Source organism: Erithacus rubecula (genome assembly GCF_903797595.1).
Source record: "Erithacus rubecula genome assembly, chromosome: 6".
In the NCBI taxonomy this organism is placed as follows: domain Eukaryota; kingdom Metazoa; phylum Chordata; class Aves; order Passeriformes; family Muscicapidae; genus Erithacus; species Erithacus rubecula.
The window spans coordinates 22,057,227-22,083,047 of NC_136688.1; positions in this window are offsets into that span (position 1 = coordinate 22,057,227).

The window sequence follows — 25,821 nt, forward strand, 5'->3', positions numbered from 1 at the left end:
CTGTTGTCTGGGGAGAAATAATCACTAGTGACAGGCTGCTTGCAGCTTATGAATTCAGAACTTTGGAAATACAGTTTCAAGCATCTCACTCTTTGCAATCAGCATATACAGCAGAATGTAGCTATGTCCCAAAGCTGCATCTGTATCCAAATATTCATGGTTCTCAGATTGAAGAGAACTTATTTTCAGGGTCCAAAAAAAATCTGAATTGCCACAAAATCCTGTCTATCAAAATTGTTGTGCTACTTGTTTGACATAGGAAGGTTGTCCTTTGAAGAGCTCTGGAATAACATATGTGTTTGTTTTGAGGACATCATCATCTGAATGTCTTGGAGAAATTTTCCAGATTTCCAGGAGCAAATCAGATGTAGACAGGAATTCTGTTAAAAATATTTATGTAAAACTGTTAGCCTATCTACAGTTGATGTCAACCCAGATGTGGGAGTTGGGAAGTTTCCAGGCTGGTTACACTTCAAAGCAAAAATCGACAGTAACTTAGGAATAATTTAATAATCTTTGTTTTAATAAGGATGTTATTTTCACTTTTAGAATACAGTTTATCTCAACCTTCCTTATCGTTGCCAAGTGTCTCATCTCATTTTGTCATTTTCATTCTACCAAACATTATCACATTGTGCCTGTACCTTTTGTTGAATCTGAATTGCATATGGAAAAAAACAAACAAACTTGCTAGAAAAGCTTATGGAAGGAAAACATGAGTAGGAAACCAAGTTACAAAAAGTTAGGATATGAATTCATAGGCAGGAATACTTAGAGGAAATCTTAGGGGTCTTTTGGTGGATCAAAGTGAAGAGGAGAGAAAATTTTTGTAGCAGAGGAAAAGGAAGTGGCCACTATCAGAGTTGGAAATGTGATGGTTGGACTGACACTGAAGAAAGGACTGCAGCATCACCTACCCTGCCTCCTTTGCCTGAGTTCAGACCTTCATTGGATCAAATGTAATACCTGGTCAAGAGCTGGCAATTATTCCCCTATGGAGACTGAATCCCAAAAATCAGATTGTCAAAGGCAATGGGTATTTTTCCTTTCTCTGACCCTTCAGCTGCCCTAATTATCTAGCACCTAATTAGAAACTATAATCTGATAAATATCAATAATATCAATGAATATTTACATCTTTCACCAGCCATTCTCCCCAGCTACTCTCCTCAATGGCTTTAACTCAGTTTTAGCTATGAATTTGAGAAACTCCTAGCTTCTCTTTCTGCACAGTGTAGTTGGTGACTGTCTTTATTAATGTTACCAAGACCCATTAGACACCTTTGGTAACAGGAGGTTGTTTGAACACCAGACAAAACAAAACCTTTGGTTTTTTTCTCTCTTTCCACAGCATACCCATTTTGGAAGACCCCATTGTTTCATGTCCTTCAGATAAAGAGGGGATAGCAAAAAACTTCTCTAATGCATCATTGATCCTTTAGTGAAGAAACAACTCTTTCTTTCTTGGTGCTCTATCTCCAAATAATTAACTTACTTTTACAGCTTGATTTGTGTGAACTTTAAATTTTACAGCATCTGAAATCTTTTGTTGTCTTTATTGAAAAAGCTCTCACTTCTTCTGTGAAATATTTCCTGAAAATTGTTTTTTGAAAGTATTGTTTTAATCCCATTTCCTGCCTATATCAGGGGACATATTCTGTGATTTGATCTCTTTCTGATCAATTTAATCTGCTCAACTTTGGCATGGTTTTTAAAATGTGCCAGCTAGATTCTCTAAGCAATGTTGCTGCCTATTTATTTAAAATAGTAGACCCATAGGAAAATATATTTGAGCACTTTGATTTAATATAAATTTAATATATCCAAGCAGGATAATTTACAAAACAATCTCTAGAGGTGCATAAGCAAAACTTATTAATCATAACCACATCAGGGTACAAAACTGCAGTACAAATATTTGCACTTCTGTCACAGCCACTTATCTGATCTCTGCCAAATGCTGACAGATTTTAAAGACAATCACATTAAGCATTAATCAAGCTTGAAAGATGCAGCTGAGTAACAGCATACTAACGAGACATCCATTTCCGAAGACAACTGCACACTCCATATACTCAGCCTCCTATTGCCCTGAAAAATGTTTGAAATCTGCTTCAGTCCCATGCTGTTTCCTTGAGTCTTTTTCGCATCTCTTTCTGATGTATTTTCCCAAAGCTTCTAATATCCCACTCGCTGAAAAATGATTAAATACACAGACCAGGGCTTCTGTCTCAATGGTTTCACTTCACTTAAGAACAGTAGCAGAACAAACCAGCTGGACATGTTTTATTTAAACATTTCTCTACTCCTGTGTACAGCACTGATCATATTTCCACCTACATATTCTCCCATGGTAGCACAATTTTTTTTTCTTTCTGTGCCTCCATAGCGTCTCTTGTCTGTTCTTAATGTGGAAGAATTCTTTTTTTCTTCCATAGCATCTATTAGACAGGACAATTTTATATAAGCTCTGTTGCTACACAAATTCTTCAAGTCCCTGTTTAATATTTTTTACGATGCCTTCCCTCTTTTTTTTCCAGTGATTTCACCCCAACTCACATTGTATCTGTAAAATTGCTGGAATTTCTATTTCTCTTGGACCAGTGTTGTTTGCAAAGCAATCAGCAGGTGCTGCTTCATGCCATTACCAGCTGTATTGTCTCAATTACTGCGTGTGTTCTGCCACATCAGAACACTGATGCTGAAGACTGCAGGGGCAGCCTTCTGTGCTGCTCCCTCCGGCTCTGTCTGGGCCTGGATCCCACAGAGAGCTGCTGCCAGCATCCATCCTGACAGACTTTGGCCTGCTTGGATCCTTCATCATGCAGGAAAGCTTTTCAGATGCTGAGGGCTGAGTCCACAGACCTGCTTTTTGCCATAACACCCAGGTGCTATTTCCTTTGAGAGATCATTCCCATTGAAAGACAAGGCACAGGCCACTGGTTAGGATTTTGTGTGTGTCTGTAGAGTTTAAAATAATAGAATAATTTGGTTTGGAAAAGACCTTCAAGGTCATACAGCCCAACCATTAGCACTTCTGTGTTCACCACTGAACCTGTCCCTAAGTGCCACATCTACACATCTTTTAAATACCCTCAGGGATGGTGATATTTATTCAACTGCTTTCCCAGGGCAGCCTGTTCCAATGCTTGACAACCTTTTAGGTGAAGAAATCTTTCCTAATATCCGATCTAAACCTCCTCTAGCACAACCTGAGGACACTTCCTCTGGTCCTTCCACTTCTTGCCCAGGAGAAGAGACTGATTGCCACTGGCTACACCCTCCTTTCAGGGAGTTGTAGAGACCAATAAGGTCTCCTCTGAACCTCCTTTTCTCCAGGCTAAACAGCCCCAGCTCCCTCAGGACTTGTGCTCCAGACTCTTCACCAGATCCATTACATTTCTCTGGATACCCTCCAGTTCCTCCATGTCCTTCTTGTAGTGAGGGGCTGAGAATTGAACACAGGATTTGAGATGTGGTCACACAAAGGCTGAATACAGGGGACAATCACTGCTCTAGTCCTTCTGGACACACATTTAGTCAGGAAACAAAGTATATTATAAAGCATGATCAAGGAAAGAGCTTGCATTTGATGCTGTTGTGAAAACAGCTTTCCTCAGGCTCAGATTCATATAGTTTGTAGGCACTGAACAGATCCATACAGTTTTCAGAGAACAATTGCTTGGCCGCACAGGACACAAGGAAGGGGAATTCAATATGTGATTTTTTTTCCCTCATGCATATACTCCAAGCTAATGCATTTGGAGGGGATGCAGTCATTCACTGCAGGGCTCTATACAAGGGAAGAAACATAAAACATTCATAGGAGCCTCTCCAGTCACAATCCTCTAGACAAGTCCCTGGTTTAACACTGCAAATGTGCCAACAACATTTGGTTGGAAAACTACACCCTATGGGATGGGGAAAAAAAGATAAGTATCTCTACATCCTTCTGGACTAGCCAGGAAATCAAATTGTGGATGCTCTCATATGTGCAAGCATCTCAACCAGAATAGGAGGTGTGTTTCCAAAGTATTTCAAGACAACCTATTTCTGACTCATCCAGCTTTCTAGATATACTTTGGGCCCCAGTCTAATGAGCCATTTTTGCTGTGAAAGACTGGAGTAGATGACTAATTGAATCACAGGTAGGAGCTCAGCTAGGTTTTCCTTCTGAAATATTTCCATGTCATCCTTGGGTGATTCAATCTGTTTTGATTTGTACTTGTGCATGTACCAGACTCCATCCTGAACATAAAATTTCCTCTGTATGAGTCTGTGCTCCATCTTGTCACTCAGCAAGATGTTGACCTTGCAAATGTCATGGGGTGAGAGCACGGAGGGGGAAGCAGATGGGCAGAGGATGGATGGGATTGAGCACTATGGAGGAACAGCCATGTGTCAGAAGCAATGATTCCTAGCCAAACCCTGGCTCCTGTTTGTGTTTTCCTCTGCCTATATGTCTGTGCAGATCTTCTGCTGTCTGCTCAGAAGCATGCAGCTGGCTGGTAACCTTTCCCAGCTGGTGAAAAAAGGGATGCCAAATGTGCAGACAGCCTGAGGAAAAAATGGCATCAGATGCAAGCCACTGAGCTACAGGGAGAGTGTGGGTGCTGGAGCTCTGCTGGCAGGGTGATGTGGTTATCTCATTATTTGTGGCTTGTACAGTGGCACAGGAGGTGTGTGTATGGAACTGCTGGGCACCATGAGCAGCTGTGTCCATGAAAGCCTTGTGGAACAAGGCTGCACTGGAACTGAGGAGGGAGCTTCTGAAGGTGTAGCATTCAGACAGCCCTGTAATTAGAGGTTTGGCCAAATCTGAGAGTCTGGAGTTCTGGGACTGAGATATCCAAGAGTAAAGTATTGCATAAAGTGAATAAGGCTGCCTGCCTCACACATTTCAGGAATTAAATTATATTTGGGCATGAGAAATGAGCCCTTTATTATCACATTTCTTACAAAACCTTAAAGTAATATATGAACAGTGAAGAGTACACAATTCCTAATTTTATACTCTGCAGAGGACAGGCACCTAGGAATTACAGCACCTGACAAAGAAAAGAGATTGGGCTATCTGATTTAAAAATCTGTAGCAGTAGCTTGCACATCAAATGACAAAGTGAGAAATAGATGCACTGAATTCCCACAAGAAGTATGTATCATGAGAACATGAAGAGAGGACAGCACTCATTCCAGGTGGGTTACTCTATGCATGCACTTAGTCATCCTGAACTTCTATTTCTCTTGCTTCTGCTCCTATGCTGTATTTCACTGGTGTCAATTTGCTGTTGGGATGAATACAAGTTTGTCTCAGAGACAAAGTACCAATATTTGCTATCTGATGTCATGGTTGTACCACCAAGGTTAGCATTGTTGAACGCTTTCCACCATAACACTTAATTTTAATTAATGATCACTCGGACTGAAAGATTTTATGTTAGTCTTTATCTCATACTGATGTGTGTTACATAAAGTTTAGGTGAGGAATATTGCAACTGACTTAAAAGCAAGATTTTTTGGGAAGATCCAGTTTAGTTGTGGGAAAGGTTTTTCTCAAAGAGTTTCTCAAATCAGTGTGGCTTTCTGTTCTCTCCAAGACTGCCTATTTGTGCACTGTTTTGCTGTCCATTTTGTATGGGTGGTTTACAGAGGATAACAGCCTACTAAATGTGACCCCCAGTGGAATTGATGAAAGGGGGTTTCTTCAGACCTCCAGAGATAAGTTCTGTAGTGGTTCTAGGAAGAATCATATTATTTCCTAGCAGAATATGATATTTCTAACCTGGAAACATACCTGCATTGTAAAGGCATAAAATTTCTATTTTTCCTGAAACCAGAGTTGAGTTAGTAATAGGTTTATTGTGAAATCATAATCAACAGGGAATACTTTCTACTGCTGATTCGTTTGAAAAAGCATAAAGCATTCCAATCTTCTTAAAAGTAGGAGTGCAAGGCATTACTTGTTTGTTTTAACAGAATTCAGGTGCTTTTAGATTTCAATTCAGTCTTTCCCAAGAGAGAAAATGTGAGATATTAGTCTAAGAATAAATAGATACAAAAAAATAACTAAAGCAGAACTCACCACATATCCTCTCATATATATTCTGTGTAAGAGATCAGTGTTTGCTTTAATTACCACAATTGAAGTAATTACTCCATTTGATAAGGCAAATTAAAAATAATTTAGTAACACTGTCCTCTGCTAGAGTGGGGAAGTAGCACATGTAACAACATCTTTAAAGGATTCACCAGTGTATGTCAGTGTATTTCAGATGGCAGGTCCTAACTATAGTCCAGCCTACAAATGCATCAGCTTTGCTGTATTTGATAAGCAAATCAATATATAGAGAATAATTTAAAGAGTGAATCTTAGGTACTTGAAGCTCATGTCAATAATTTTTGGATCTGCTCCTAAATCTGTTTGTTTTTAACCCAGGACTTCTGCTTTAGTTGTTGCCTAACCGTGTGAACCCTACAATCCTTTAGGAGCCTTCTCATTAAGACAGAGCTCTTAAGGCAGCTAAAGAAAGCTTTAGCTGTTTTAGGACTTGCAGCTGTGCTTCCATGCATGCTAAGATTGTCCACAGCCTGGCCACCTATTTTTCTGTAAGTCCTGCTGAGAGCCAAAAAAATGAGGCAATGAAGGAATGTATGTGCACTGGGTCCAGCAAAACAGATGGGATTTACTCCTTCAGCTTCAAGCAGTCTAAAACTTGTGGCTTCAGAAAGTGCCCTGCCTAAAAGCTATTATTGGGGCTGAAGGAAGGCTGCTCTCCTCCTCCTGAAGTTATGACTTGGTGCACAGATTCATCTTAAGATGTGGGGAGCAGAAGAGAGAGTCAGAGGGTGTGTACCCAGCCTAGTCTGTAGCAAGTTCACTCACCTAGATGGGCAGGAGTGCTGGGCTCTCACCACCAAACTTATTTATGTGTTTTATTAGTAGCCATACAGTGCATAAATGTGTAAATAGTGCCTGAGCAGTGAACCTGAACATTCACTTTCCTGGAATGTGTCCCAGCTACAGGTGTACAACATGATGAATTCCTGATACAGCAATCTTGAATTCTCTTATACTTAGTGACAGCTTCCCAAAGGAGCACAGCAAGCACCACCACCATGAGCAGCTATGTGTCTGATGATCAATTATTGCATTAGGAGATAGGACATGTGGATATTAACCTCCCTAAAAGAAAAAAAAAATCTGCACCTGCCAACTCCTGCTGAGTGCCAGGCTATTACATGGAGTGCAGCTGCCATCTCCTTCATTTGACAGATTTGAGAAGAGAGCAAGCCATGGTTACAGAATGTAGTTGCCATGAGTCTGATCTTACCAATGTACAACAGCTGTACTGGGAACGTTTACTCTAATTAGGCAGAGAAACACCTAGTTTCCTTTATCCTAATTGGCCATAGTTCTGTCCTAGACAGCAAGCTGATCATTTCTGTGTGCAAAATACCAGCAAGGCTAAAGCTGAGCCAGACAAAGACTGTGCCATTAGCTGTGCTTATCACCATCCCCTCCTCTTTCTCATGACAATTGTTTACTCAACTTAGCTGCCAATGACCTATTTGCTTCTCAGCCTAGTTCTGTGAAAATAACTCTGATTAATTTACACATTTCCAATAGTAAAGGTTTACCACGGGCCCATTTGCTTTGCAGAACTAGGTTAAGTAGCAGCCACCCACACACATCTGAGAAGCCTCAGGGAGTTTAGGTGTCTCTAGACTGAAGTGACAGCTGATTGGAAGTTTTCCCTAGTGGATTTTTGAACAGAAGCACCTGAAATCAGTAAGTTAAGTATTACAATTTAAGCATATGATGGGTTTCACAGCTTTTTTAAAGTGAAGTGAAGATGTGGCTAATTACTTCACTCCTTTCCAACAGTAGGGAAATAACTGAGTACTGCATTTGTAGCTCAAAAATGAAGACAAGAAGAATGCTGCTTTGAAATGCTGATTCTAAAAAGCTGAAAGCAAAGGAACAATGTTCCTCTCCAGCTGATGAACACTCCAGCAGACTAAACAGTTGTACCCGGGGATTGCAGGGAGCTCTGACAGCAGGGATATGCACTAAAGATCAATTCCTACTGACTGCATTTCATTTGCATCTTATAATGACATGTCCTGTCCTGGTCTGTCGTTGTTTAAAACTTGCCTTTCAGGAACTTCCATGTTAAGGTGCTGTGACACAGAATCAGACTGAATTACACATCAGTGGTTTTGACTTCAAATAGACACATTTCTCTTACTGCTCCTAAAGTAAAAAATTGGACACAGTGTTCAGCTGAAGGAAGGACATTTGGCAGTCACTTCTGTTAGGGTGGTTTCAATCAAGGGGTCATATCCAATGAAAAGCACCACAACCTTGAAAATGAAAGCAACATGCATTTTAATATGTCTGTTTTTTCTCTTCTCCAACTGCTGTTCTCTTGCTTACTTCCCACTAGCGTTTTCTTAGAACTCTTTATTAGCAAGGCAGCCTAATTACCTGTTACTTTATGAAGCGTCTACACAAGGGGGAGCTGTTACACACGAGCAGAGGTTCCTCATGGAGCCTCTCCCGGACAAATCTATCACAATAAATTCCACAAATAGGCAGCAGATGTCAGCTCTCCAGCTCCGATCAAAAGAAAAGATCCTTAAAATTCTGCCTTCCCTACAGTTTTATTAGTGCTTTCCTGAACCAATCATTTAATTTTGTTTCCCTGAGTATCATCAGAAAGAAAATTAATAATGGTGGGATAGCAGCCATGGGTGTTATTTGTTTATACACAAGGCACAGCTGTTCTAGGAGAAAGCTACTAGCAATAGAGAGATGCACAAAGTGCAGAGGGGGAAAAAAACTAAACAGAAATAAAGGCAGAAGAGCAGGAAAGGAACAAAACTGGACACACAATCAGGAGTAAACAGTTTGGGTCTTATTCCATTGGTCATTACCTGACTGATCAAAATCATTCTTTTCTGTTTAGTTTCTATAGAGCGGATAGTTATATTTACTTTGTTTCCAAGAGCTTTTAATGGTCTACTTGCAAATTTAATTTTTTTATGAAAACAAACCTCCTGATTCATTAGAAACATGATAAGGAACCAGAAATACATAGAAAAATAGGAGCACATTTCTTCATGAGCACATCAAAACATCTGTCTTCCCTTTTTCTTTCTCCCTCCATGCACCCTCCTGTTCCTCAGAAAGGAAAGTCACAAGACACATAATCCTTAATCCAGGCTTTTCTCTATTTCAGTAATCATCAAGAAGTCCCATAGCTCCAGGAACTTTGCCTTTTCCGGGAAAAAGAATCTGGAACTAACAGTTTCCCCATCATATAATAAAAAGATCCCTTAAGGAAAATAATGGGACTGTCATTGTGGGAAACATTTCAATTTACACTGATCAAAACAGTTCCATTTTAGTGAGAGTTAAAATTTCTGGTTAGCTCATTAGACAGAGCTTAGGAAGTCTTGTGACAGGCATAGTTTTTGGCTGTCTGTAATATTCACCTGGAACTCTGATGATAAATGTCTGCTGTACCCCAGCAGTTCTGTTCAAGAAGGGAATGATACTGGGCAATGACCTCTGGTCATTGGCTTTCACATTCTCAGTAAAAATAGGTGTTCTGATCCTCAATCCTATCATGTCCTGTACATATATAGTCCATCTACAGAAGTCTCCTGCTGAGCTGATGAGACTAAAAGAATTGTATGCAGGCTTATTTCTATGCAGGATTATCTTGTTTATGTACATGAGAAATGTTACTTCATACAATTGGTTGAGGAACTGAAGAAATCCCCTGAAGTTTGTGCTTTTTCTGCCTAAATCCAAATTGATTAGAGTTTAAGAAATTGTAATTATGTCCCCTTTCAGTCGCTGCCTTAATCGTCCCTTTAAGAAGCAATTACAGCGTCACAGTGGAATCCTCTGGCAGTAACACAGAGTTCATGTTGGCCAAACAGTGTGCCTGACAAACACTGACACTGCCTACCCATAAAATATTCTGTGGGCATCAAATGGATGTTTGCACAGAGAAATTTGTAATTTTTTATAATCAAAGCTATGAAATTTCTATAGTCTACTTATCAACAGATAGCAATAGAGAGAATTGTGGATTTAGGAAAACCTAGGCTCATTCCCTCTTCTCTCATCTCTGAAAAAAATCCCCCAACCAAATCAAAAACAGGAAATACCCTATGGAATTAATTTGAATTAAGAACTACAATGTGCTCTCATTTTAATCCAGGCAATCAAGTTAAAATCAAATTAACAAAGAGAAAAAATTAGGGCCCAAATGTTCTTTGAATATTTGTTTAATTAATTCTGTTTTCATTATTTTTTGCAGCTGCTTATGTCCCTTCAGGTTCTAAGTAGAACTGGAGGCAAGGAGCTGAAAAAGCCAATTGTTCTTATGTAAAACACAGTGATCTACTAAAATATTTTCTGCAAGAATTTAGAGTTTCTAACATATACTCTGTTGGGGGTGGGGGACAAGGAGAGATAGGGGAGAGAAAGGTTGAATACCTCTTTAAATTTTTACATGCTTTTCAGGGTTCAACAATTTATAACCCAGTCATAAATCTGTAGTAGAAACTTCATGTGAAGAGCTATTTTTTCCAGTATTTCTTATTTTAATTTTAAATGCCTTCTGACCACGGTATAACTATTCAGTGTGAGAATTACAGGGCAAGTTTGAACACTAGTGCTAGTTGGCACTAGCACTGGGATATCAGATGTTCTTATATCCTTCGGGAATTTTTGGCCTTTGAGGCTGCCTGGAAAGAGTACACCACTGAGAATTTATTTGCAAATCTTCACATCATTCTGAAGAACAGCAGAGAATTCATTATTTTATTTTATGCTTTGAGAGAATATTAGAGAGAACTGCTCCCAGTTAAATCAGTTTACTCATTTCTCATTTTAATTATGAGCTTGATGTATTCTCATTATTTCTGGTATAAACTTCTCTACTTACATCTTTGCAGAAATTCCAAACTCAGCTGCACAAAGTTTTGAGCAGCCTTCTCTAGTATACCATGCTTTGAATGGTAGGATGGAGTAGATGACCTCCAGAATAATTTACTGATGTTTCTTAGTCTATGGTTCTCACTGAAGCTCTTTTTGAAATGCTGTTCTTGATAGCCTGGAAGTCTGCTTATGGGCAGTATATACAGCAAGTGCTAATGACATTATTTATTCATTTGTTCAAAACCCATTCCACCATTTCCCTTAACTTATATAAAAGTTTTCTATAAAACTTTTTTTTTTTTCTAAAACGTTTTTTTTCTAAAACTTTTTGTTTTTCTATAAAATCAAGACTGAGATTGAGGAATTTAGTTTAAAACTTGTGTTTAAATGGCTGCACTCTCACTGTTCTGTTACAGCAAGCTGTGCTGTAGCTCCAACCTATCCTGCCCTGGTCCAGTCAGAGTTTGTAAAGGCTCTCTTTCCTAACCACCCTTACAGTGTTTGCAGAACTTAGAGTCTTCACAGTGATGCAGGTGGAGTGTCAGCATGTCAAAAATACAGCCAGGAATTAGAGGCCAAATGTCCCAGCTAAGGGCTCCTCATGTTGCCAGCACCTGTTTCTGGGGTGCAATCTCAGTGTGGTCACACTCAAAAACAAGTTAACAGAGCAGTGCAGATGTGGCTTGGAATTGTTCATTTTCCTGAAGCCAAGAGATAAAACCATTCTGTTTCAGCAGAATTGAAGTACAGGAGGAAAGTTTTTCTAGGAGTTTTTTATCATTGTTCCTTTGGTAAAGGCAAAAACCTTCGTGGCCCCACTGCTGTCATATAAACCATATCATATTGAAGTGACTTTTGACATTTCATATTCTGTTTTCTGTGTCAGTTATGCTTTAAGGAACATTTATGGGTAACTCAGTAATTTCTGGGTAACTCAATTACAGATGAACCTAAAGAGACTTCCCTTGTTTAAGAAAGTGGGTCAGGCTAATGAGGTTTATCTGACTCTCTTGAAAAGGAGCAAATAGACCCTGCTCTAGAATAAATCTGTGTGCTTACATTGAGCAATTTCACATATGATGCCAGCCCCACTGGATGCCTAACTTAGGACTGGAGCCCTTTCTTAATAAAAACATTAGATAATGGCTGTACTTGATGTAGCCTATCTGATAGGATCTACACTGTGGCCATCAGGTATTTTCCCATACTCACTGATTTTTATTTTTAGTTCAATGTTTCATTAATTTAATCACCCTTAACATCAAGTTTCGTAAACATGAGGGAAAACAGAAATTTTCTTGCTGCCAAGGCAGGAACATGAATGGTAACATGGTGAGTAATAACTGACATACCCAGCCATTCTGTCTGAAGAATTAATAATTTTTTAAGTGAAATAAATGGCAACACTTGCTGGAAGGAAGAATGTTGCTGGAGAAGTAAGGGAATTGAGAGGAGAGATCATCTTCCCCTGTTCATTTTGAGAATTTTGAAGTGAAGTTTTTTCTTTATAAAGAGCAGTATTTCTGCCTCCTAGAAAAATCCTCTACATTAACCCCATCCAGACCTTCTTCAGTCTTTACTGTGACCATCTGCATCTCATTCATTTGTTGTTATTTTTCTTTCTGCTGACTTCATTACTCCAAAATTCTTTAATTTTGAAATCTACAGAAATGTGGCTTTGTTTCTAAACACTTCTCTCCATTCTTATTTTTTTATAGCTCTGTCACTTGTCTTAACTAAAGTCTTTACTTCCTTATATTTTCTTACTAGCTTTGATTCTCTGAGAAACACAATTCTTTCATGTATCCTCTATGAAGGACTGCAGATCTTCTACCTCTCTTGATTTATTTTCTGCATATAGGAAAAGGGATGAATAATATTATTCTGCCTGGTAATACATGTATTCATCCATGAATGAGGAGAAGGAATAGACTTTGAAGTTCATCCCAGGAGCAAAGAATTTGTAAGAATTCAGGTATTCAGAATATTTTTATTACATGTAATACCCAAGTCATATTAGCCCTTTTAAAATGCAAGGTGCATATACTCTTAGTAGGAATTTGGACCATGTTTTCAGTGTATCAAAAATTTAAAAAATCATTTTACCCCCTATTACAAGTATCCCACTGTCCTTATTGTCTTCTCAATAATCATGGAACAGTTGGAGAACAATCCCATATAAAAAAGAAAAAAAAGAAAAAAAAAAAAAAAGAGAGAGGCAAAAAAGGGCAATTTCCTGTTCCAGCATGGAGTAAAAATGCAATTTCAGTGTCTGGCTCCTTGACTGTAGTAACCTCCTCAGGCTAAATTGAAGAACTTCTTGCTGGGAACTAGGATTGAAGAGAAAATCCCCTTCTCTTGCAGATACAGAACTCTCTTTTGGGTAGCATACAATGGAGAAAAACTTGTTACAAGGCCAGATGTTGGTGATTAAACTGTAGGAAGAAAATTACTTTTTCGTTTTTGTATATTTTTTTGTATAAAAAAGATTTATCAAAATTTGTTGTATTTTTTTGCCATACTTCATCTGCAGTTCTAGGAGAGTGGTCAATATATTAGAAAAACAGCAGATGCATGGTTTGTGCAGTTAATGTGGCTGCTCTTCTGTCTACAGCTGAAGGTGTTAAAATAAGGTCCATGTTGTCCTAGCAGGGAGTCAGTGGGAAGTTCCTGGAACACCTAAAATAGCAGCAAACTCCCTCACCAGACTTTCCAGGCAAGTTTAACAGTTCTGTGCTTCTGTTGAGCGTGGGGGTCATTTGTGTTGGGGATATTTATGGCAGAATTAGCACACCAGGAGTCCACAGAGTCTGGGGTCCTCATCTTTGATTGTGGCCAGTATGAAGTGATTCAGAAACTGGAAAAAGAAAATCTGTGATACTTATCCAGTTAAAAAGCAAGCTGTGCTTCTCAAAAATTCTTCATTATTCCCGTTTTCATTACCTAGCATCCCTTAACCCTAAACCAGAAGAAAACAAAAACCAACCAAAATAGCCCCCAAAGCCCCCAACCCTTTAAATGGTGATCCACCATCAAGTAGGCTTAATAAAAAATCTTCTCTCAGAAGACAAATTCACAACACTGAGACATCAATAAGTGCTTTTCTCAGGAAATTTAACAAAATGTGCTGATTTGGTGTGGATTTCACATACTGCTTCTCTGTGGGGAATTCTGTTTCCCCAGAATTGGAGAGCATAGTATGGCTATGGAGAGACTGTGTTCTTGTTCATAAAGGCTTGAAAAGTTAGGGAAACACTTTTGAGATAACTCCAGGCTGCCTGACTTTTATCTAATATAATGGATTGCAAACCCTGGGACCTGCTGACAAAATTTGGTGGTTTTACAAAAGTACGGAGAAAATTGGATTCTTTTTCACAGCGATGTTAATACCCGGAAATACAATTTTGTGTTTAAATTAAGATCAAGTAATTAGACTAAACATACTCATTAAAAAAAAAAAAAAGACAGTTATGTGGCAAAAAGTCACACAACAACATACCCATAGCACTTTACATGGGATGTTCAACTCTCATTCAACACTGAGTACACCAGGTTGAAACTCATACTCTCATTTTAATTTTCACAATTCTTACACTGTACATTCTTATAGGCTTTCATATTCTTAACTTTCATATTCTGTCATTTCTTGTCACTTAAAAGTCTCAAGTTTCTTTTTCTGACTTGCATTTTAAATTATTTGTCTGATATTTTTCCTATTACCAGTGTTGTTTTAAATACTGGATGTCTGTTCTTTCCACATATAAATTTGCCATTCAACTTGTACAAGAGAACAATATACCATGTTAGATTTCCTCTTTACAGTAATCTACTTCAATTCTGTCTATCATTTATAGCATCATTCAGTGAACTCTCAAGATTTTGCCAGTTTCTAGAAGCATTTTTAACTTTAGGATATAGAGTCTTTTAATAGTCACCAGAAGACTTAATCTCACTACTACTTCCCTAAGTACTTTGACTAGTTTATCACTTATGTCAAGATTTAATCAAGGATGGGCCTTTATAGAATTGCTGTAGATGATTTCACAGCACTCTTCTCTCTTTGTCCCCTTCTAGTGCCTCCCTTTAGAGAAAAGGTGACAAAGATGGTTCATACTTCTCTAATGCAGGTGTTTTTCAGCTGTGTATCACATGATATTCCACTTTGATTCTTTCCCTTATTTCAAATTTTAATATTCATACAGATTTTTATTTATTTCTCTTTCTTGTTAATGAGCTTCATGAATGGATATCTTTATGGGATTTGCTGATGTTTTTATATCACTGATTTCCATAATTTAAATTCAATTACATTTTATTTCTTTTAACTCTCTGAATGCTTTTACAGTAACTGTTTTATTTAGAGCTCTAATGCAATGTATTATTATTTGATTGCACTCTACATCTTATTGCCAATTTGTAAAAACATGCTGTCCTTTTCTTTCTCTTTGATTTTTGCAGAAGAAAGTGAATCTGTTTCAAAATTTATATTATTACAATATCTCTTTAAATAGACAGCTTTCTCTTAGAGGATATCTTCGTCTGTTCTGACTGCTCATTGTCACAGAGTTGTGAGGTTTTAGACAAAAGTGGAGCAGTACTGCAGTGGTCTATAGTTTTCATTTCCCACTCTTATTTTATAACTGGCTGATTTTTCTATTCTATTCCTCTGTTTCACTTATTTCATTTGTCATACCTAGTGCTGGAAGCCACCATCTCCAAGTAATTAATGACTCCTCAACTGGACCATTTTTATCTCTTATTGCTTATTGCTCCCTTCTGTGGCTGTCTTCATATCCTTTTTAAGAAAAGAGTTAAAAATTAAAAATATCCTAAACCAATTTTTTTTTCAGATTTTTGCACATCATTACACTCCTGTGAGCCAAGACTGGATTTGAACCAGGCTTCCAGTAGCAAAGACCAATAATTTTTTTTCTGACAGCCAGCATGCATCTTCCTCCAAATTATTATTCTCAATAGGTACTTTAGATTTCAGCTATTGGTATTCCATGGTATCTCATGATCACCTTACTTTTCTAGCCTGCCTGTGAAGATACAATGTGGAAAACTTTATCTTAGCATTTTAGCAAACTCTTTCTGGTGAAAATCAGAGAAATTGAAAAGGAGGTATAAAGTCCATCAGATTTCCACTGAATAAAGCCATCCCTATTTATCAGATATACAATTGTCAACAGGCTGGAGTACTGATTGACTGTAGCCATAAACAACTTCAAGCAAAATAGCATCTTTCATCTCCCCCACTATTAAAAATTACAAATTTTCTCAAAGACACTGAAATCCTAAATAATTTTTCTCACGGTTGAAAAAAATAAAAGAACAAAGACAAAGGTAGTGACCAGTATTTATGTAAGCATTTGGGTAAAGGGAATGTGGATCATGTAGGGAACTCAGGCAGGCCTTTACCCTCAGAGTTAGTGTGACCTAATCTTTTGGTCACTGCCTTGTACCTCAGACTCTCATGTAATCATGGCCCAGACTGGGACCTACCTGGCCTCACAATTATTTCAGCAGCTCTCTAACACTTACGGGTGGATATTGCCAGGGCCCATGAATTTGTAGGGGTCAAACTCCTGTAATAGCTCACACATCACCTCTTCTTTCACTGATGGTGGATCTGTGTTTTCATGAACCTGGATTTTTTCATTCACAAGGCTTGAGACCCAACAGTGCTGGTAAAGAGAGAGGTGAAGAAAGTGTAGGGAAACTGCCTTTTCAGTGTTGGTGACTAATTCACCTCCTGCTCAAGTAGGCCAACATTTTCCTTCTTTTTCTGCTTGCATTTCAGCATGTGTCTCTCTTCATGTGCTTGGGTAACTTGTGGCATTCCATGCCACATATATATATATGCCAATATACCAAGTAATACACCTGCAGAAGAACTGAGTAACTTCAGGGGCAGCCAGAACTGAGATACATCACATAAGGATGCAGAGAGCATTTAGTGGCTGTTGGATGTTCAGCTTACAGTAAGAAGGAGATGCTCTGACTTTTCCCAGCTGTGTCCTAGCTTGTACATACTTGACAATATGATGGACTCTTGGTAACCAGGAGTATAAGTCTTAAATGCTCTCCATTAGCATCACTCCTCAGGTTGAGAAGATGTCAGGTGTAGTACACAGATGAGGCCAAGGTGATGATGATGATAATGAGTTAAACACACTTTTTAAAGTTTAGCCACATTTTTTTCCCATTATAAGATGCTTGGAAAATTATGAAAGGATATTTCAATAATTATCTAACGTACTCATCAATATGACTGAAAAAGTACTGAAAAGAATGTGCTTTCAAAAAAAGCTTTAAGGCTTGAATAGTTATGCATTAGATCAAGGACTCGGTCTCAAGTTCAAGTCAAAATTTACATGCGCAGCCCCAGAGCTCAACAGTTACTGAAAAATACTCCTTGTATTTTCTTTTCTTCCCAAGCTCTAGCTGAACCTGTGCTTATTGACCTTCAAGGGACACAGCAATATCTTTCTTACTCAGGCCTTGCCTGAGGGGTGATGCAATGACAGACTGAATTGTCATTCTGGGAATTTGGTTGGCGTTGTGTCAGTTTTGCTTCACATCAATTTAGATAACTGTGGCTTATCGCCTGTCTCTACGATGGCATAGGTATATGATATATAGGAAATGGAAACTAAATATGTAAATACATCCCTGTAACTCTGGCAGCAAAATTATGCAAATGTCAACTGAAGAGCTCTTTCCCACCATAAAGGATTAATGTGTGCATATTAAGATTTTTAACCCTCTATGTGAGAGTCATATCGTCACACAGTCCTATTATAAAATACATGTGCAATTGCTTTCTTTGTGTGCAAAAATACTCCTAGAATGAATAGAGATTGCAGGATATGAATTTTAGGCATAGAATTTAATATATCTGGTAAACTAATTTCTGCTGTTTTTAATAATTTTGTTTGATAACCATAGTTGTAGTATTAAATACTGTGACGAGATGCAATATTCCTCAGGTAATTCTGGACTCAGAGGTTGGATTTATCATCAGAAAGCGTTGTCAGTTTCTAGAAGAAAGTTTGGGAAAAATAAGGTATTGTGCAAAGTTCAGTGATTCAAAAGAATCTTTCTTTCAGAAACTCTTCTGAGTCTATGTTTTGGGTAAACATGTAAAATTTGGAAGTAGGAAAGCCTTTACAGCAGGATATATCTGCTGCAAAATTCATATTAAAAAGGGCCCAAAACTTGGTCAAATTACAGAATGTAAACTTCTAAGAGTTTTACAGCTATGATCATCATCGTGCTGAATCCTTTTATAGCTCTCATTGTCAGGAAAATGCACAAACGCCAGAGGTTTATGTCCAAAGAGGAGACAGAGGAGTCCTGCAGCTTCATCCGAACAAAGGGAGAGAGTCACCGGGGCACACGCCCGCGGGGTTTTATCTCTCGGGGTTTTGGGGGCGCAGCTCCTGTTATCCTGAGCTCCCGGCCGCATGTTGCCTCTTCCTTTCTCCACTGCCTGAGGCACAGGGAAGGCACAGCCTTCCCCAACTCCTCCCACATATTGCCCCTTGAACCTGCCCTTTTACCCCAAAGCTCAGAAACTCGGGCTCTGCAGACCCTTGTCTGCTTCAGGAGCTGGTCTGGGCTCTGAAACAAAACTGCTGCCCAAATTTAGAAGGGATATTGGGACCCATTTCAAAGGTGTTAACACCCACATCCTCACCATCAAATTAATTGTTTGTGGACATTAGCTTACCTCTTACTACTGATGCCCAAAGCACATGTTCACTGCTGAACAGAAAGAATGTGTATGACTTATTCCCTGACATCTCTGTCACAGCACTCTAGTGTGCATGTAGAGCTACACAGTCACCTTCTTCTTAGATTGAAGTACAGTGAAGCACTGAAAATTGAACAAAAAAATCTGCAGGGATTCTTTTCTTTGTGCAGAAAATAATGTGTAAAACTAGAGGAATGAGAATAAAGCTATTGGCAGCTGACAGCTGAAATAGGTGTGTACAGGGTGTGCCTGGTTGGAAGGGAGGATGCTGTCATTTAACATCCTTGAGAGAAAAATGACAAGAGAAAAATACCTGTCTGGGAAAAGTGGTGCCATGCCCCTATTGCAATAGGAAAGAAATTGAAGGTCTCATCTGTCAATGAGTACTGATAGGGAAAGGGAAATCAGGAGAGAAGCCTCAATGGACTACATGAGCAAACTGATAGGGTGAGGAGACAAAGTAGGACTTTCTGTTTGGTAAGATACCATCTGATAGAAGAAAACAAAGAACAGTGAGAGGAACATCTGGTCTGATTCTAGCAGAATGTTAGCCACGTGCCTAAAGAGTTATTTGGTTATTTGTTGTTGTTGTTGTTTTGGTTTATTGAAATAAACAAACAAACCAGAATAAAGAAGCAGGGAGAATCCTGTAAGACCTATGAAGCACTTGACCAGGAGCAATTAGCAGGTCTGCAAAGAGGATGGGAAGATGCAGACACTACTTTTTCCACAAGCTCAAATGCTGAGGTATGTGTCGTGACTGACAAGTCCAACCACAGAGATGCCAGCTGACTTTACACACAGCCTTTTCTGGTTCTTAACTTACTTTAAAAAATGCAGGATATCAAAGATACTCCAAAGTTTAGAAAGTTTTTGTAGTTTACAATTAAAACTTAATTTTCCACTTACGAAATATTGCTGCTTCAACTTGGTTACCTCATTTCCTTGCCATGAGACTTCCATATATTTTGGGATGAATCACACTCACTTGCTGGAAAATAGTCAATACCTGATTTTTATTGTGTTATTCAGCATGCGCTGCTGGGCTTATAAGCAACCCCAAGCTATGAAGAGTTGAGATTTTTACCCCTCCCTTTATAAACATTACAAACATATCTAAATGCATTATAAATGGTAATGCATTTAGTATCATAATGTGAAGAGTTTCATTATTCCATTTGACTGAGGGAGAGCTTATTGACAGAGACTGAGGTGAAGAGCACCACATGCTTGTAGTTGTACACCATCATGTGTCCGTGGCACAGTTTTTAAGAGCTCTCTGTGTTGTATAGCCTATTATGTGTTCAGAGCACAATTCAGTTCCAACTGGAAATGCTCAGCTGGTGCTCTGAGCAGACCTGGAGCAGGCATTCAAGAGCTGAGGGAAAAAGCATATAGTAGGTGCTTGGTTTGAGTGACTTGCCTCACAGTGCCCAAATATTCTGTATCAAAGAGGGGAAGGTTCTGATTTCAAAGAAAAGTGTTTGCTTGGCCTAAACTTGAAACTGCTCCTTCTCCTCCGGCAATCTCTTTTTTTTTATTTGAACTTTTTGCTTTCCTTTTTTTTCCTTCCAATGCTCTTCTTCTCCATTAAACATTCCTACTTTTCAGCAAAGGGCCTTCTTTTCAGGAGCCATCACATTTAGTAAAATGTTGCTTTCATTGTTTTTGACACTGTGAGTAAATAAAGTGAACTATTTCTAAGATTTCTTAATGTCGAGGCAGTGCAGGAGACTAACATTTTTAAGATTAAGAAAAGTATGGAACTAATAGCCTGGGAAAAAGCTGTGAGAAATTACAAATGCAACTGCAAAGCATTGCTAATAATCCCAGTTTTTGAATTCAGAAATTAAAGGAAACACCATTAGGTGGGACAGATACGTACAATAAGAGTAGTCGATTATGCCAATATCATGTCTGTTCAACTCATAAACATTCAGGAAATGCCAGAAGGGAGGTTTATTTTTTTGCCTCCAGAGTACAACAAGAGTAAAAATCTCTAAATGCTTCCTATTATATCCTCACATAAATGTATAATAAATTGTTAATGTCTTATATATTAAACTACTTACTTATTGGAGGAAATCTTGACCATCTAATCAGAGCCATAGTTAGTTCATTCCTGCCAAAAGAGAGAAGACCAGGTGGAAGAACACAATTACACTTGTTAAACTCACACTTACTTTATGCTCCTTTTTCCTGCTACTGTGCTCACCCTTCTCCTTTGAGTTCCACCCTCAGTGGTTTCATTCTGACATGCCATGGGCAAGGCTGTGATGAGTCAGCTTTATATGGTGTCCTTTACTGGAGACAATTGATGTTCATGTCATCTTCTTCTACTTCTCAGGATCTGATAGGGATCTTCTTGTTTGTTGACACACTTTTATATTTTTGCTCACCCTTATTATTTTGCAGATTCACAATATACCTGAATTTACTATATATGATACTTTATGTGATGCAGATACTATTTCTTCACTCTGTAAGCCCTAACACCAGCTTTGTCAGCCTCTAGATCTGCATTTCTTTAACTTCTTTAAGCATTGGTGAGCTGTTTACAGCCATGTGGTCTCCAGTGCCAAGCCTGTTCCTGTTACAGCAAAATCAAGTAAAACAAAGCACATGAAGGACAAGAAGAGTTCAAACTAAGCCAGCCCAACAAGACACAACCTCCAGGGCTTCCAAATTTACAGAGCCTGTGGTCTTTCAAAAAATACTCTGCTAACTATGGGAGTGTCATAGTGCTGGACTACAAAGTAAGATTGGGTTTCTGAGATTGACAGCACTGGATGGTACTGCTGAGGTAAATAAAGCTGACCAAAGGGATCATCACTCCTGATCTGCTCAGGAATAATGCTGCTGTGAAGAGCTGAGATTAACCAGTAGCCCTTAGTTTTCACAGGTAAAACATCTGTAATATAGATTTCTGTGATGTAAGTTTATATTCTTTTCAAAAAGTAAAAAGAGTTGCAATGCATTCCAGAGTAAGAATTACCATTATGAGTCAGGCCTGTCATCCATGCATTTTCTTTAAGCCAGAGCAACATGCTTCAGAGAGCAGTGCAAGAAACCCCAAAGTGGGCAATTATGGAATAACTTGTCCACATGGAAGGCTTCTTCCTAATTTTCAGTAGTTAAAGATTTGCTTGTTTGCTGATGCATAAAGGCTTATAAAATTTGAGACTTGGTTTGTTTGGGCTTTTTCCCTCCCTAACTAATATAATTGTGAATGTTATAGGTTTTCATAGAAACATGAAGTCCACCTTAGAGTCCTAAACTGTTGGCATCAGTGATTTCTGGTGGTACTTAGTACCATAGCTTAACTATGCAGTGAGATAAAAACTAAAGTATTTTATTGTTTGTTTTAATTGGCACTTGCTGCATTTCAATTCCACTGAATGTACCATTGCTTTCCTTACATTAGAAAAGTATCTCTTTATGTTCCTCAGTGACTCATGGACAATTTTAAAAATTATGTCGGGAAATTTAAGTTCTGTATTTATGCATCAGATTTTCCCCAGTGGGAAATCTCTGATTTCTCAGTACTTTAGAAATACCTTCTAGTTACTAAGATGTGTGAAGGTAAAGCAGCAGTTATTAAAAAAAAAAAAAAAAAAAAAAAATCTTTATGGAGATGTAAGGCTTCCCATTTACTCAGTTGTTTACACTGACTTTCAGTATTCTCTGTCTGGTGTATCCATCCCTATTCGCCAGTTGAGTAGAAGTAATGCTTTTCTCTAGGGTCAGTTCTCCAAACTAGCAGGGAGTTTGGGACTCCTTATCTCTCTGTACTAGTGTGTTCATGTGCATGCTGATGCACTCTAGGTTTCTTCTGCTATCATAGTGAAGCATAATGAACTAGCAACAGCCAGCCTCTCTGCCTATGCAGGCATGTTGTTAAAATTCACTTAAAGACACTGGGACAATATTGAGTGTGGCAGTTTTTCATTGAGCTGTAATTTAGATTCTAGACTGATTTTTCTGCTCTCTATAGTATGAAATAGTGTTCCTACTCTGTTTTGGATCATCGCTTTGCTTAAGGGTTTATTTAAAAAGTTATTTTAAAGCTTGTGTTGAAAGGTTTTTATGTGGTTTCTTTGAATAATAAGCAAACATTTTTTATTCTAGTCCATTTTTTGATCTGCTGGTTTAGAACAGTTTCCTTTTCTTTAAACAAAGCACTCTTTGTTAATTTACACAGTTTGGTCCCTGGAGAAAGTTACTGATGGTTACACTCCCTTTAATATCTTCAGAGACATTGTTATCTGGTCTTGCTTAAAATGTATCCATACACAGGATTTCCTTGTGAAGCCTTATTTCAAATCTGTATACTTGAAATTTTACTTGAATTCCCTGTTCTATTTGGACCCTACTGCTTCCAGTTGTCTTGAAAACTGTGCTTAATAATTGCATTTGACCTGGAGAGCAGGAGGCTCTGAGGAGACTTTATTGTGGCTTTTCAAAACATAAAGGGAGTTATGAGGGAGACAGACACTTTTTACCAAGACTTGTATTGGGAGGACAAAAGACAACAATTTACACCTGTTAGAGGTAGATTTAGATTGAACACAAGGAAGATTTTTCTTTCATTAGGGTGATGAGACACAGGAACAGGTTACCCAGAGAAGTACTGCCAGTACTAGATGATTCCTCCAAAATGAATTGGAGAACATGAGACAGTATTTAGTAATTATTGGTCATTAGCATACCTTCAGCAATAAAATGCATGAAGTGAAATGGAAACAACAAAAAATTTATATTACTGGCAAATCTCATTTTAGTTTCTAGACCACTAGAGTTTATTTCCCACAAATCACTATAAAGTAGTAACCTGAAAACTATTTGTGACATAATAAAACTATACAGTGTCATGTAAAGATGGAAAGAAAAGTGGAGTGCTGCAGCTGCAGATGTCATGGCCAACAGGAGAAAATGGATCATGTATAACTTTTCTGTTCTTTATAGAACGCAGCCTTTTCCCCACTGAATGAATTTTGAAATCTAAAAGCCAGTTGCAAGTTGTTTAATTTTCTGCACCTAGATAAATGACTTCAAATAGTTCAGCAAAACCTAAAAGAAGGAACACCGGAAAAGAGAGTTTTAGATGAAAAGACAGTATGTTCAAAAACATGAGCAACCCTGTTTAGAATTGTCTTAAAAGAAACCTTTTGAAACCTATCCCCTGTGCATAAGACTTCATAATTAAAACTCTGAATTTTGTATTTCAAATTTGGAAGATTCTAATAACAAGGAAGCTGTACAGGTGTTGATAACAAATTGTTTTGTCTTTGCTGAAACCACTATTGCTATGGACCCAAACTCTTTCCATTAATTCTTGGTATTATCAAACTATGGAGGGTTGAAAAAGCTGAGGAATAATTAATGTTTTAGCAGTAACTTTGAGTAGACTGTATGCGTGAAAGTTCCTGAGAAGGTTATTTAAATGAGATTTCATGCCTTATTTTGTACATTTGGGTTATATTAATTTGTTAGGAATTAACTCACATATTGGTCTTGGCTTGCAGTTTTGTTATAGATAAGATTGTGAAAAGCATTCATTCTGCTCAGTGCTTTACTGTAAATATGCTGGTGTTGAGCTAAGGGATACATATGGATCAGAGAGTTTTGAGTGCTTCACTGCCTCAAAATATATCTGGTCCTAACCCAGATTTTCACCTGTGTCCATCATTCAGCCCATGTTTATCCCAATGGGGCAGATTCCCTGTCAGATACATCAATTAGATATTGTATCATAAGCACATAAATCACCTGGGTAAATCAGACCAAGCCAGAATCAAATTCATTGTACCCATTAAAGACAGATAACACCTTGTAAAATACATGATATGTCAAAGCTGACATAATCTTCACTGAGAAAAGAAAGCAGTCCATCTACTTACTAAATGGAGTAAATAAAAAGAGGAAAAAGAGAATTAAACTGGCATCTGTGCTATCTTTAGCAGAGGAGAGAAGAGTTGAACGTTATACAGTAAGTACAGAAGAGCTCCCCTGCAGTGCCCTGGTGATCCCTGGCTCCCACACAAACCTCTTCTGACAGCTGACAGCATCAGCAATCTCTGCATCCTCCAGTCATGGCTCTTGAGCTGTGCGTTCAGCCCCAGCTGTGAGCATTTCCCAGGCACAGTCTGACTGCCTGACCAACCTGCACAGCAGGATTGAGTGCATAATACTGCAGAGTAGTGCATGCACCTATTGCATTTGCCCAGTCACCACTTCATTCTGCAGACAAACTCTCCACTGGAGACATTCAAACACTCTTGGCCCTCGGCATGTTCGGGACAAGGACCCACTGATCCTGTCAGAGCACCCCTGCCCTTGCCTGGGTGATGCAGAGAATTTGGCAAATGTTAGAGCCATATCTCCCATTTCCCTTCCTATGAGCAAGTCTTCTCCCCAGCCCTGTCCTGCTGGCCAGCAGCTCACCCTGCAGGGAGTGCTCCAGCCATACATGCCAGGCACAGAGCAGGGGTGTGACAGTGGTGGGGGCTGGCTTGGCAAGTGGCTCTGCAGGGGTCCACCAGCCTAGCAGAGCTCTTCTGTCCTGCACAGGGCTGCAGATGGTTCCATGCCACTGCCTCTTTGACCCTGGGGTAATCAGTCTGCAATAGACCAGCACCAACTTCCTTCCACCCTCACCTCCACGCTGCCCACCCCATTGCATCCCTGCTGGGTGCTGTCCTGTGGGGCCCCTGGGCTGCAGGACCCTCTGACCTGGACAGCCTCTGGGACCCCAAAGGCCCATCTGTAGTGCCTCTGCTCTCAGAGAGCTGGCTTCAGCCTCTGCAGTGCTGCCACTCTGCCTTCCTGGGCACCAAAATATCAAGAGACATCTGCTTTCCTTTTCTTTTTACCATTGGTACTTATACTTTTCTGCAATTGGTGTCAGGTCCTAGTGAATAATCTAAACATTTCCAAGTTTTATTATCAAAGATGCCCCTTGAAAAACTTTCCAGGGTTCTCATCAGGCATATAAAATCAATTGAGATCAGCAAACTCCAGATTTTAACTGGTACTTTGACTGTCAGAAATATGTTAGTAAATACTAATGAACAGGTTCAAATCCTCATCTAAGCAGAGAATTTCT